This window comes from Dermacentor albipictus, chromosome 7, assembly GCF_038994185.2.
Source record: "Dermacentor albipictus isolate Rhodes 1998 colony chromosome 7, USDA_Dalb.pri_finalv2, whole genome shotgun sequence".
Classification (NCBI taxonomy): domain Eukaryota; kingdom Metazoa; phylum Arthropoda; class Arachnida; order Ixodida; family Ixodidae; genus Dermacentor; species Dermacentor albipictus.
The window spans coordinates 66,613,874-66,628,001 of record NC_091827.1 but is presented as its reverse complement, the minus strand read 5'-3'; the positions used below and the strand labels follow the sequence as shown (position 1 = coordinate 66,628,001).

The window sequence follows — 14,128 nt, the reverse complement described above, 5'->3', positions numbered from 1 at the left end:
TTCCAAACGACGAAAACTGTGCGCGCAAAAATTAGCACGGCGTTTGCGACGTTTGAATTTGGCGCCTTTACCCGCGCATCCCATTAGCTCCGGCCGGTGCACTGTGTTACTGCGCCAAAGAAAGTAGTTCATCAAAGAAGCGAAGCAAAAAACTTTCATACACTTGCAAATCGCAACAATTGTTCAGTATTAACATGAAATTACAGAATGTGTTATCAAATGGTACAATTCATGATAATATAGGCGTGTATTTGTATGAGTGTACACGTATAATTGCGCGTTTGAGCTGTTGCTGCTTGGCACATTTCGGCGAGTGCGTGCACGGTGTTTGCTTGAGAGCTTCCTGCGTTTTCTGCGTTCTTTGTGTGCTTCGCTGTGACATGTTTGGAATATTCCTGCGTGTTGCTCGGTTTTTATGGGCTCGTTGCCTCGAAGATCGCCATGATCGCCTCCGACTCGGCGACATTAACGGTGAGTGAGTGTTTCGAATTTCCCTTGTTCGTGCATTGCGATCGACGCGGTGAACGGAAGCGCGGGAATTATTTCAGCGCTTGTGCGTGTCTTCCGCGCGCCTCTTTTCTAGTTTTCATTCCTAGTACTATCCTTCCGTTGCCAGAATTGGTTGTACAGCACTAGATTCGTGGTATATAACATGGATCTTTGTCCTGGTTTAACTTTGCACTCCGCTTGTGGTGACGTAAGGCAGCTATGCCAGCTAAAACAGGGCATGCCAGCTAAAACAGGGCATGTTGTACGCCATGATTTCTGATACGGTGTTCGAGCACCGATTGAGTTAACCTTATTAATGAGCGCGAAACAATGCGACGTGAAACCATCTGATCTGTACTGTAATCGGAAGATATTTCGTTTGCGCCACGCTAGTACAATGCGTATGAGTGAGCTGTAGCAACGGAGAAGGGGGGGGGGGCGGGCGGTGGGATCAGCGAAAATGTATTCTGTTGCGCTGTTCCCTTCAGGATCAAGTGACTCCGCGGTGCTTCAACGCCACTCTGACACGCCGTGCGGCCGATGTTCGCGCTATCGGAAAACACAGAGGAGGCTGTCGCGCAATAATAATAAAGAATTTGAAGGGTGTACATGTGATTCTATGCGATACGTGAGATACAATAGAGGGGATGCCACAGATTGCTGCGAAATCATCGAGTTATACGCCTTGCCAACCGCGTGTGTTTTGTTTTCCACCAGTTCGCGCGCATTCAGCTTTCTTTTTTCATCTTCGTTCGACGCCATCGAGTGCTTCGCCCAAACGGCTTCGCGTAGGCGCTCTTAGCATTCACGGAAAGGCAGATTTCATGGCACTCCAGGTCCTACAACATTCAAAATAATGTAATTTCGTGAAATTGCAGCTTTTCGCACTTCAGTAAGTGATTGATTTAACAAAATTTTAAAATCAGCAAAGGAACGAGATGCCTGGCATATCTGCCTTGTCGTCCCACTGGGTTTCGAGGCGGCATGTATACGTTATCGGCAACATAAACATCAATAATTAGCATTGTTTCTTGTGACCATAGAAGTAGCTAGTTATGTCGAAAAGCTATTTTTGCTTTGAATCCGAGCACAAAACAGTGAACAGATTGAAAGGGGAGTGCATAGTTGTGAACTAAATGACAACGCTTTGCCACAAGCTTGGAATAATGCATTGTCGAAAGAGCAGTTCTGTGAAATTCTTTCTTTGAGAGTAAGCAAAACTTCAGTAGCATCAGGTAGACGGGGAGTAAAAGAATGCAACACTGTGGTTTTATATGAAGAAGCTGCCTTTAATATGTGGCCATAACAGTTCAGTAGATGCATGGAAATAATTTTTAAAATAATAGAGGGATGTGAAATAAATTATTTGACAAGCTCACACTGCCATTGGCAAGAGCGGCCACACTTTAGTGTATTCAATGACTAGTTATTTGTATCCGTCCATTTATGTCAGCCTAATGGTCCATGTAGCTCTTTTGATTGTTGCTTTTGCTGCATCGTGGCTTCACATTTTAATACTGACATCTTTTTTCAGATTCAAAATGAGCTGAGAGACACCCAAGCTGGAATGCTAAAGGTGAATTCTTTGGCCATCCATTCTGTAGCGTCACCATGATCAAATACAGTGATGCAGTGAAAATGTATTGCAGGAAGCAGAAAAAACAACATTGCTGATGCAACTGCAAGGCATTTGCTCCAGTGATCAATTGGTGCAGAGTGCCTTCATTAGGAGACAGTGCCTTTAAGCACTCAGCTGAAAGACTGCAACTGCACCGGGACTGGGAGTAAATTTCAATGTCACTTGTGAACTATTAAAGATAGAATGTGCCTTCTTCAGGGTATATGCCTGATATGAGAGCGGCGTTCAAAAACTTAGTTTGGACATTAGTGGTCTACGTGAGTGCACATCTTTCTAGTTTTACCAGAACGAAGGTATGACCTATGTCATGCAGCAGTGCACTGCTAGAGGCATCAAACCAGAACAGCAGCACCCTTTGAGAAAGTTGGGTGAAGAACGAGCAGTGATCAGGGCTTTCTGCATTTCAAGGGCCAAATTCCAAAACGATTGATGCCGAGCTGGACGGTGTGAAGTGCCGGTCACCACATACTTTAGCCAGCATAGCATGAATCTCCTTGGCATTATGCCTCGTTAGGATACAGAAATTGCATCACTGCTCATAAAAAAATTGGAAATTGGGAGGTTGAGGGGAAGTGGCAGGGCTCCCCTCTGGAGCAGCCAGTGCATGCCCATTGCTATACTGATAATCCTACCTTAATGAGAACCAGTGATGCATGTTAACCTATTACGCAGCCAAGTGCATTCCTTGTTTTGTATTAAGGGTACACTAATGACACCCTAAATGAATTTAAAATAAAGCATCATTTTAAATATCTATTTCTGTAAATTTCTTGGTAATTGCTTGATTATTAGAGAAAATAAAGCTCAACGTTCAATTTTCTGAGTATCGCCCCAAAATCTTTGTGCTGACATCTCATTGTCACATCGTGGATTTCAAGTATTTTTACAAACTTGGGTTGTATTGTTTCAGTAAAAGTTCCTGACGGTTTTTATTTTAAGTTTTTGGAATACGATGAAGAACATATGTGTAAAAAAAATTGCTGCACCTGAACAGACATCATCAAAATCCATGACGTCATAGCAAGCGGGTGTGGTAACTTCAAGGCAGCTCTGCCACCAATCTTTCCTCTAGCTGCTTTTACAATTTACTCAGCCTCTTGTCACGGTACGAGTGAATCTCTTGAATTGTAGAAAGGTCATTTACAGATACATCTAAAATAATTTTTCTCTTTAGTGCTTTCTTGCCATAGTTGCTTAGGGGTGTTGGCACAGCGCCGCTAAGCACGAGGTCACAGGATCAAACAACCGCATTTTGATGGAGGTGAAATCCAAAACTGCCCATGTTCCTTGCAGCCTATTTTGGTAAAAATTAATCCAGAGTTCCCCACTATGGCGTGCCTAAAGCCTGTTTCACATGCAAGCGAAAATGCTTGCAAATCCTGCCACCGCGCCGCAGAAATCGGTTTCAAGCGGTGGCGGGAGCGGCAAGGTTCGGGCAAGTTGGAATTTCATCGCAGCGGCAGAGCGGCAGCACTGCTTCCGAATGGCCCACTTCGACACTTGACCATCGGAGGATTAGTTCTGGAAAGCCTGCGCATAGGACGATGTTTATTTACTTGCTACGCGTGGTACAGACAACATGCCAAGAGAGCTTTTCAACGAATTGTTAAATTGCTAAGCGCAGGATATGTATTTATAAAATAAAAATTTGAGATGCAGGGACAAAGCAATGCTTATGTTGGTAGTCGCAAACTACCGAAACTGGCTGAAAGTCCTGTGTTTTATGCCAGCAACATTGCTATTCGCAGCAGCGGCAAATGCGCCGCGGCAATGCATGTGAAACGAAACTTCGCGAAAAGCTTCGCAGCGCCGCGCCGCTGTTCGCTCCATTCGTTGAATCGCTTGCATGTGAAACAAGCTTAAACATCAGATTGTCGTTTTGGCACTTAAAATGCCGAAATTTAATTAATTCAATTTTACTTTAGTGCTCCTTTAAGCGGTAGAATTCATGATCTCTGCAAAAACTCATGCTCAAAGTATTTTCCGTAAAGATTAAATAAACAGTAGATATAAGTGTCTATTTATATTTTGAATTCTGTGATACGTGATGACTATTAGTGGTACAACGAGACAGAATTGTAATACAATGTGTGACGGCACGATGATGCACATCGAGGAAATGACCGAGTCTCCCCAGAGGTCCCTGACATGGACATCAACTGGCTGTCCACAAACTTCTGAGTTCACTCTGTGATCTTGTGCAGCCTGTGCGTTGCGAGTAGATTAATTTTATTGAGATTTAATTTACTGTCCTTCCGGCTTATGTACATTTCATACAGTGGAGTGGAATCTCGCATTACTTCTGGAGCACAGCAAGCGAACGTGATGTGTAGTGGTAATCTTAATAATGATCGACAATCATGTCCCACTTCGAGCTCCTAATGCTGCTTGCCAACACAAGCAGCAGCATATGCTCAAGATAGCGTGAAAGAGATTCATTGAAAAGTGGCATATGCCCAGGGTCGCATACCCAGTCACCTAAGCTGTTCCAACGGTTGATATTGAACTCTTCCCTAAACATAGCAGCCCAATCTCCCATTAGACCATGGGCTACATATTCACGCAAATGGATGGGACAATCGAGACAAACACCTGAAAATATGAAGTATCACAAGAATGGTAATCAGAATAAATAGTACTAGATGTGCTTTAACGCAAGCTCTTGGGCCAGTTGGTGCATGATGAACTTGAAAAGGGGGGGTACCAGCAAAACAAAGGACGCGCACACATGGAAAAGGCGTTAGACAGGGACGAACGCTGGTCCGTCCCAATGTCCGGTCATGTCTAATGCCGTTTCCTTGTGTGCGTGTCATTTGTGTTTCGCTGGTACTCCCCTTTTTCAAGTACTAGATGTCTGGATACTTTGGTTTATTATTCTTGTTTGTGCTGGATTGTTTTTTTTTTGAAACATGTGGCATCCAGACAGCATCAGAAGCTTGTAAGAAGTCAAGTTTAGCGTTCTAGATTTGCAACAGGTACTTTTGTAATTTATTTGCAGTAGGGCTGTTGTGTGAATGTACTTGAAAGGCTTAAAACTGTTTTGCTAACATTTACTTAAACATGCAGGTTCACATAGGCTGTAAGAGTGCACATTCAGAAGGTTATCCTGGCCCAGCTTACTATGGCCTGCCATGGTGGACCAGGAAAGTTTGCAAGGGCCTTCCTTCACCATGTGTTCACAGAGGAGGAGCTCATGGGCCATTTGGGCTTTGGAAATAACACCAAGGGGCAACAGAGGCTCTTGACCCCATCAGGGTCAGTGCTGTTATAGGCAAGTACCATATATCCTTTCCGGTTGCATTTTTACATTCACATTTTTTTTCTAAAATTATGAACTTGCCATTGGCATAACAAATGACTTTCATGTAGCCCGTGTGTGCAGTTGTGTGCTACAATAGCCTACCATTTGGAATGACTGTTCATATGATCTTAAGTGCCTAATGCCGCCATACTCAAATGCTTCTAAAATTTAAAAGCTGCCTTCACTGCCGAAAGTTTTTAGCATCTCCACCAAATAAAATGAGCTGCATTTGTGCATTAGCAGTGCTACTTGGCTGTCATTGCAAAGAATAGTTGTCTGTGAAGCACGCTCCAAATCTTTTGGCATGGAGGACATGGTTAAGTAGCCTGAAAGTGTTATTCTAATACACGAATTGTGGAGAAGCTATGCTCAAGTGTGGTTACTGCTCAGCTCGAGCAGGAGCACGTTCACCAAATTGCATAAATCAAAACAGCTCTCCATGTTCTGAGATGTGAAACAGTAGTTTCACCAATTTTAACAGACCACATCAAATCAAAGTTGCTCCTATCTTGAAGGAGGTCCATGTGATCCGACACAGAAACCTTTCAGCAGAGGGAACCTGAGTGGTGTGGCAATTTTCTTCTGGTAGTTTCAATCAAAGAAACAACAGGGACAGAGTTGCCAGCTTCACTGTCAACAGTACTATGTTTAGTGGATGCTTACTTATTCTAAGCACCTAACCTATGACTCGTATTTATTAACATGCACTTTATCACTCTGTATTCTAAGATATGAAAAAAATATTATGTGGCTTTTCCCCATATACTTCAATAAATGGAGAATAGGCTCTTGGGGCCTAATGTATAAAGCTTCTTACAGAACATCGGACGTGTCCACTACTCCCATTCTGAAATTATTAGAATTGTTTCCTGCTTCCTTACTTCACATACCTGTTAACAGGGTTATAACAGGGTTATGAACCATTGCCAAGTAGATTATGGGCTTAAATTTATCAAAAAGATGAATGGGCTTTTCTGTCGCTCTTGTTTAGCCCGTTGAGGACCACATTTTGGGGAGAAATATGCCTCTAATTTAGGAGTTATATATCTTTTGTGGTGTGCACATACTCAAAACTTTCGAATTGAATAGTGTCCTATGCAATTTAGTCTTTGAATGGTCACTATTTGTAAATGTGAGTATTATTCTAATATTTTGAAACACCAATAAAACATGAAATTTGAGCCACAGTACGGTAAATTTTCACCTCCAATAACATATTATAGACATAAAACGTAAGAACTTGTAAGAATAGCAGACCAGGCTAAGTTACTAAAGTAGCTGTACTTGAGAGGCTGTACAGCAATCATTTATGCTTACTGAAGAGTCCTGTGCATGTGAAGAAACTTTTTGCTGCTCCATTTGTGCTTTTGATAAACAGCTCTTCATAACATAACAATGACAGAAACTTGCTAACTTTAAGAATACTAGTATGTGAACCTCATCTTACATTAATTGTGATATCAGCTGTTCATTATTCAGAAGCTATCCAATATTTGATTTGCTTCTGGCATTATTCGGTTCAGTCTCAAAAATCACTTTTCGCGCATCCGTAATATTTTTATTGCAGATTTAAGTTCTTCAGGGCGACTTTCCGAGAAAATAAACTGGTAAATAATGTTTTTAAATAACAATAAAGTGGCAATACCATTTCAGTATTTGCAGTTTTACTTGTTTTATTTTTTATGCAGGATAAAGCAGCATAGTTTTTTGTGTAATGAAACTTACAAAAACTTGTGGCAACACTCCCAAATTAGTGCAATGACAGACACCAAGGAGCTAAGTGAAAAATCAGTTTGGGAGAAACCCAAGGAGCGGCAGCACTATAAGAATACTTTCTAGAAGTCTCAGAACGTTGCAGCACCTCCAGTGGGATGCTAGGCAACACTTTGTTCTGAAAAGGCATATTTTTTCAGAACGTTCCGTCACAGCCACCGATGTATGGCAGTGAACTCTAAAAGGGTTAAAGAAGTCAGTCCTATGGCATATGGCTCTTAAAAGACAGCATTTCTTCGTATCTGTCACATTCTGCATGTGTCATGCTAAGCAGCTTGGTGCACAACTACACGGAATCCTCATTACAACAGTAATTCAGTCGTTGAGGCAGAAACCATACTTCACTGTAAGCAGTGTCTTCTTTAATGTAGAAAGTCCTAAGTCATTGTAAGGCGAGAAGTACGTTCCGATTGCTTGTGAACTCAGGAAACCTAACATCAAATGAAGCTACACTCAATTCTAGTGACATGACACTATTGTATTTGGAGCATGGAAAAACAGTGAAGTGCTGCACATTTTAATTATGAAGTTACAAAAAATAATTTTAGTTTTCAGTTCAGGTTTATTTATGAACGACATGAATTTTTTTCACCATTTTGTTTCTCAGCAAGCAAAGTTCACATCTTTGACATTAAAGATATTCATAAAGTTATATTGCTACAGTGTTTTGTTCCTCTTTGCCCTTTCCTGCATTTGACACTTAGTGGAGTCCTGTGCCACACTAAATAAATTTAAATGGTCATGCTGTAAAGCTGTACCCGTGGAAAATTGGAATAAAGCAACACAAATACATAAATCAATTTCATTATAACGAGGGCATATTGCATGCCATTCTTTTGCATGTGGAAGTTGCATTTTAAAACTTGTTCTGGCTTGTTTTTGCAGGCTTCACGTGTCGCAAATTTTCTGGTACCAACATGCCCTATGTAAAGAACGCTGGCCTCGCTTCTCGCATGGGACCCTGCCCCTTCACCTCTGAAGAGCCCAAGTTGGACAGCTCAAACCAAAACACAAGTGTTGTGCTCTTGTAACTCTCGACATTCTTATGTTTTATGTTAGTCTCCTGAAGGACCCAATTTGGATTTCTCAAATGAGCATACAAATGTTGTGCCTTTCTATGGCTTGAAATTTTATGTTAATATTATTTATGTTAATTATGCTAGTCTCTTGAGAAGCCCACATTGGATTGCTCAATCCAGAATACAAGGGCTGTGCTTTGTTATAGTTCACTACATTTTTATGTTAGTTTTTGATATGGTTCCAGAAAGGATAGTGTTTCCTTATTAATATATTTTTTAAGTATCTTAAGTCATTTCATGCCAAACCACCCAACAATTTTTTCAAGAACTGTTCCATTATGGCAAACCATTTCAAGTTTGCTTGATTTTGAGTAGGTACAGCGAGAAAATGTTCGAGAAAATTTGCTTTCATACATACTCTTAAGTCATTCCAGGGCAACCAACCAGCGTTTTTTTGGCCATCACAGATATAGTTGATGCTCCGAACTCTTGCTCCCCATTTATTTTCCTTCACAAAAATTTTTTTGAATTTTGGCAAAAATTTATTGTTCTTGCCCAGCTAAGCTAGAAGCCACTGATACACATTTCTTCTGAAAGGGAAATTGTATGATCCAGTTATTCAGATGGTGTTCATGTCAAGAGACTGAAGTGGTGACTGCCAAAATTTGCAAAGTTTGAATTTTCTTCTAACGTAGGGAAATACAGAAGGCACAAAACGAATATAAAATCAGACTGGTTGACTTGGTATAGCTGCAAAATATTTCAAGCCTTGGAGCTTCAGTTGATCAGCTAAAAAAACTAAAGTTGAAATTTTTTGCAAGCTTCGTGTTGAAGGTAAAAAATTAGCTTTGGTGGTTGGCACAAAAATGTGTCACCCATCACTACACAGCCGTACATGTCTGCTATGCATGTGACAAGTAACAAAAAGTTATTATTCTTTAAGTGCGATAAATTATTTTTTATAATGTTCATTTGTGGATCACACATACAGCATGAATATATGAAGCCATGTCATCTAGCAAGGAAAGGTTGTTAATATATTAGCCACAAGAACTACTCAACAAACTGACTGCCTTTTTTATCATTACGAAAGCAGGTGACATCAAGCGCTGCTGCTGCAGTCTCAACTCGTATTTTTTTAACTTGAACGCAAAAAGTGGTCGCCAATGGTGTCTGACCACATCAGACTGAACATGGCACATATGACTTTCATAGATGAGCATGTTCCAGCTCTGAAACAGTGGTAGCAAACAACACCACAAGAATTTGTTCATACTCATGTAGGTTTTCAGTCTGAATTATGAAGGTGTTTTCTACTTGCATCATCATTGGGCTTCAGGGAGCAGGGCACAAAGTGTCCTGCTCCCTCTATGTTTCATTGCAATGCGACATGCCCTTTAAGATGCTTTGTATGAACAATATCAGTGCTCTTTCTGGATTTACTGTCTACATAATAGCTGATATTTCTTTTTCTAAACTGCATGGAACATATCTTTTAGCACTGCAGGATTCCCTCACATATTTATTACGTACGAGGTCTGTTAGAAAAGTATTCGACCTTTTTTTGCGAACACCTGATGAATATGAAACAAGCACGTTTTCATCAGCCGCCCTTGAACCTTTGTGCGCATGCACGAATTTTTTCCCACCTGCCAATATCGTGAATTGCTGAGACGCATCGTTTGAATGAGGTAGTACAGTGTTCTCGTCAATTTTTTATTGCACGGAAAATGGCAGAGCGACTGGAGCAGTGCTACTGCATCAAATTTTGCCAGAAACTGGGCGACAGCCAAGTGGAAACCATCCGGAAGATTCAGACTGCTTTCGGTGACTATGCTCTGAGCAGCACAGAGATTAAGGAGTGGTACAACCAGTATAAAGACGGCCACACATCGGTGGAGAGCGAGCCACGCTCCAGTCGGCCATCAACATGCCGAAATGACCAGGTCATTGCCGAAGTGAACCCCGTGGTGATGCGGGACCGTAGTGTAACTATCCAAGAAAGTGCGGAAGAGGTGGGTATCAGTACATTTTATCCACATTCCATTATCATCGAAGATTTGGCCATGAAGAGAGTTGCGCCGAAATTCGTTCCCAAGCTGCTCATGGTGGAGCAAAAGCAACTTCGCGTTGAAGTCTCACAGACATGCTGAATTCCACAAACAGTGACCCCAACTTCATGAACACCATAATCACTTGTGACAAGTCTTGGGTGTATGTTTACGACCCGGAAACCAAATCCCAGTCGTTACAGTGGAAGCATTCCACACCATAATCACTTGTGACAAGTCTTGGGTGTATGCTTACGACCCGGAAACCAAATCCCAGTCGTTACAGTGGAAGCATTCCACGTCGCCAACCAAAGACCGCTAAGTGTGCAGCAACGTCAAAGTGTTGCTGACTGCTTTCTTTGACACCCGCAGTGTGGTACACCACGGATACACACCACAGGGTCAAACAATCACTAAAGACTACTACAGGGATGTCCTCCATGGCCTATGTGATCCTGTATGGAGCAAGATACCGAAGTTGTCAACAGGAAATTGCCACATCCATCACGACAATGCTTTTCTTGCACTTGATTCAGACTTTTTTGGCGAAAAACCAGACTCCTGTAGTGCGACAGGCTCCTTGCTCTCCTGATATGGCGGCCTGCAACTTCTGGCTGTTTCCCAAAATCAAGGGGTCATTGAAACAAGCGTGATTTCAGACAAGAGAAGACATTATGGCTGCAACGACAGCTGAGCTAAAGTCCATTTGGAAAGAGGCCTTCTCGGAATGCTTCTAACAATGGCAGCACCGCTGGGAGAAGTGGCTGGATTCCCAAGGAGACTACTTTGAGGGTGATTAAGTTTCCAACGCTTCAGTTATGCCAGTTTTTTTTCTTCAGCCAAAGGTTGGATACTCTTCTAACAGACCTCGTATTGATATTTGATGTGCAATGGCTGTATGGTTTACCTGGCCCACACCAAACACAAGCCTCGTTGCATTAGAGCATGTGTCCCTTGGCAATAAAATGCAGACCCTAACACCGCTTCTTTGTCATCTGTGTTGCATACGAAGCCGGCTTTGTCGTTTGCATTCCCGGCCAGCAAGCTGTGCGCACCTCAGAGAAAAGTCGGTGCCGACAAAATTTCAAAAAAGAATTTCTCGCATCTAAAAATGCCTTTTTTAACTTCACACATGCATAGCAGACATGTAGAGCTATCCAATAATGTATCGCATTTTTTCGCCAACTACGAAGGCTGTTTTTTCCTTGAACATGAAGCTTCTTGCAAAAGATTAGAATTTTTTTTTACAGGCGATCAGCTGAACCTTCAGAGCTTCATATATTTTTCTGCTATACTATGTCACCTGGGCTACCATTCTGTATTTAATTTCTGTCCTGTGAATTTTTTCTGACGAAAAAAAAACTAACGGATTGCAATTTGACTCATTTTTGCCGGTGCCAAAAGCAATTGAAGTATTCAAATATTTGAAAAATTGGCAATTTTGGCAGTTTCATCACTTCACCGTATTTCCACGCACACCATTTGAAGGCCTCGATCAATACAATGTGCATTTGAAAAAAAAAAGTATTTGAAGCATTTGAAAAAAAAATGAAAAGCTAGAGGACATTTGATGTCCTCTAGCTCAGCTGAACAGGAAAACTAAACTGTCACCTAAAATGCTACAAAATATCTGGCAAAAATAAATAAAAGTGGGTAACGAGCTTCGAACTCTAGTAAACATATGGCAATGTTTCAGATATATGTGCGGTGTCAAAAAAATGCTTGTCAATTCGGCATGGAATCGCGCACCTGCAAGTGCATCTGTGCCATTTTTAGAGTTCAGTAAAAACGGCATTTCACATAACTTTGTAAAAATAGTTTATTGCTATCTAAAATACATGAGTAAAATTAATAGGTATAAGTCGGCTTAAATTTAATATGCAACGAAACATCTCCAGTAATGGCGATGATGTGCCTTTCATGTTTACATAAAACCATATCTTCTGAATTCTTTCGTTATTTTTTGTGGCAGCGAATAAAATTGAAATGGAACTCGCACAAGGAGCAACTTTGCTGTATTCCAGCACATCTCTAATAGCTGTCTTTGTTTCATATGAAAATCTGAAGCAGTTACCCGCCGTGGTTGCTCAGTGGCTATGGTGTTAGACTGCTGAGCACGAGGTCGCGGGATCGAATCCCGGCCACGGCGGCCGCATTTCGATGGGGGCGAAATGCGAAAACACCCGTGTACTTAGATTTAGGTGCACGTTAAAGAACCCCAGGTGGTCGAAATTTCCGGAGTCCTCCACTACGGCGTGCCTCATAATCAGAAAGTGGTTTTGGCACGTAAAACCCCATAATTTAATTTAATTAATCTGAAGCAGTTAATATGAATAAGTCGCTTGATATGGAATTACCTGTGCAGGAACGTTATCATGGCAGAAAACACAACTGGATCATGCAACAGCAATGCAGCATAATAAACTGCTCCCATAAGCATCACTTATTGTGATTGCCATGTTTCAAAAGTATGTAAGGTTTACTGAAATTGGCGCACACCATTCAACCAACATATAAGGATTGTACAGTGATCCTTTTTCAGTTTTACAGATATTTAAGTTGTCTGCCAGGTAGCATAATTCTTGTTCTTGAGCTGGATTATTCAGAGGTGGACATTACTAGCACAAGAAATGAAAACATTAAACTGATTGTCATAAATTTCTTAATTCACTTATAACATCACAGCAGATATTTCAGTTTGCAAATTGTAGCCAGTGAGTTTTCAAGACATTCACTTGAAATTAATTTCCAAGATGACACCAGTTTCGAAATTTTTCCATAAATGTGAGAGAAATACATGGGCATTCCGGTTACTTTTGTGCTTCGATGCATAACAGTGCGTTTTGTTAAAAAAATGTCAGTGCTACAGCAGTGCATTTCTACAGCCAGTTTGATGGCATGTGTCTCGTTGCTAGTGTCATTCTGGAAATTCATTCTAAGTGCATACACCTTGTAAAATTACCGGCTACAATTCGTAAAAACTTTATTAGGAACTGAGTTTTTGTTAATCAGCTGACTATGGTGTCTTGTTTCTCATGCAAGTAATGTTTGGCACTCTGTATCTAGAATTATGTTAGCTGCAACAGTCAGTCTTCAATTAGTTCCTTGAAACTTAAAGATAACCACCCTGCATATCAGGTCTCAGTTGAGTGCTGTGGGCACAAGCAAATTGTGCCATGGTTATAGTACCACTGGCTACCTAATAGAGAAAGCAAGTACCTTTTTTGAGTGTTCTTATTTAGTCATGTCAGTCTGCTTGTACATTTTTTTATTTAGGCATTTATTTTTTAGAATTTATTTTTTGGTAAATGTGTTTTACTTGAGAGCCACACTGACTACATCTTCAGTATTCAATTTTGTTATGGTGTCAAGCTGCAGGAAGTTTGTACTGTGCGATAGTTTTTAAGAAGTTTCTGATCTCAAACTACAAATGGTTGTACATTTACACAGATGTGTGGTTACAAATAAACAGTTCACCTAGAAAAATGGTTTTTGTCTGCATCAGTTCAACACTCTTGATTTTTCAGAGGACCATGCACTCTGACAATTGAAAAAAGTGGCATAACAGTACTGCTAGCAGTTTTACAATATGGTTTATTACAGGCAATCTAGGAGCATACTTTTGAGCCCAGGGTGACAGAGGCCTGCGGTACAAAATGCCTGTATTTAAATTTTATCCCTATCCTCTCATAGCAGACATACCACCGTGACATCAAAGGTAATTATATGCAACATAGCTCAGCAGTATTTTAAGGTAAGTGCAGGTTTAAACTGCTAAATACCCAGTGGGGCATAAAGGGCTTTCAACGTAATTTGTGTTGATGTTCAACAGATCTGCAACAATTCTTCCATGGGG

The 14,128-nt window shown here is 41.0% G+C and overlaps 1 long non-coding RNA gene across 1 annotated transcript; it reads left to right on the top strand.

The window, feature by feature from the left end:
- Positions 1-332: 332 nt before the first annotated feature.
- LOC135921542 (uncharacterized) lies at positions 333-13,752 on the top strand. The gene is made up of 4 exons (XR_010570555.2): positions 333-471; positions 2,024-2,065; positions 5,195-5,399; positions 8,088-13,752. It is a non-coding gene; the product is annotated as an uncharacterized lncRNA (long non-coding RNA).
- Positions 13,753-14,128: the final 376 nt, after the last annotated feature.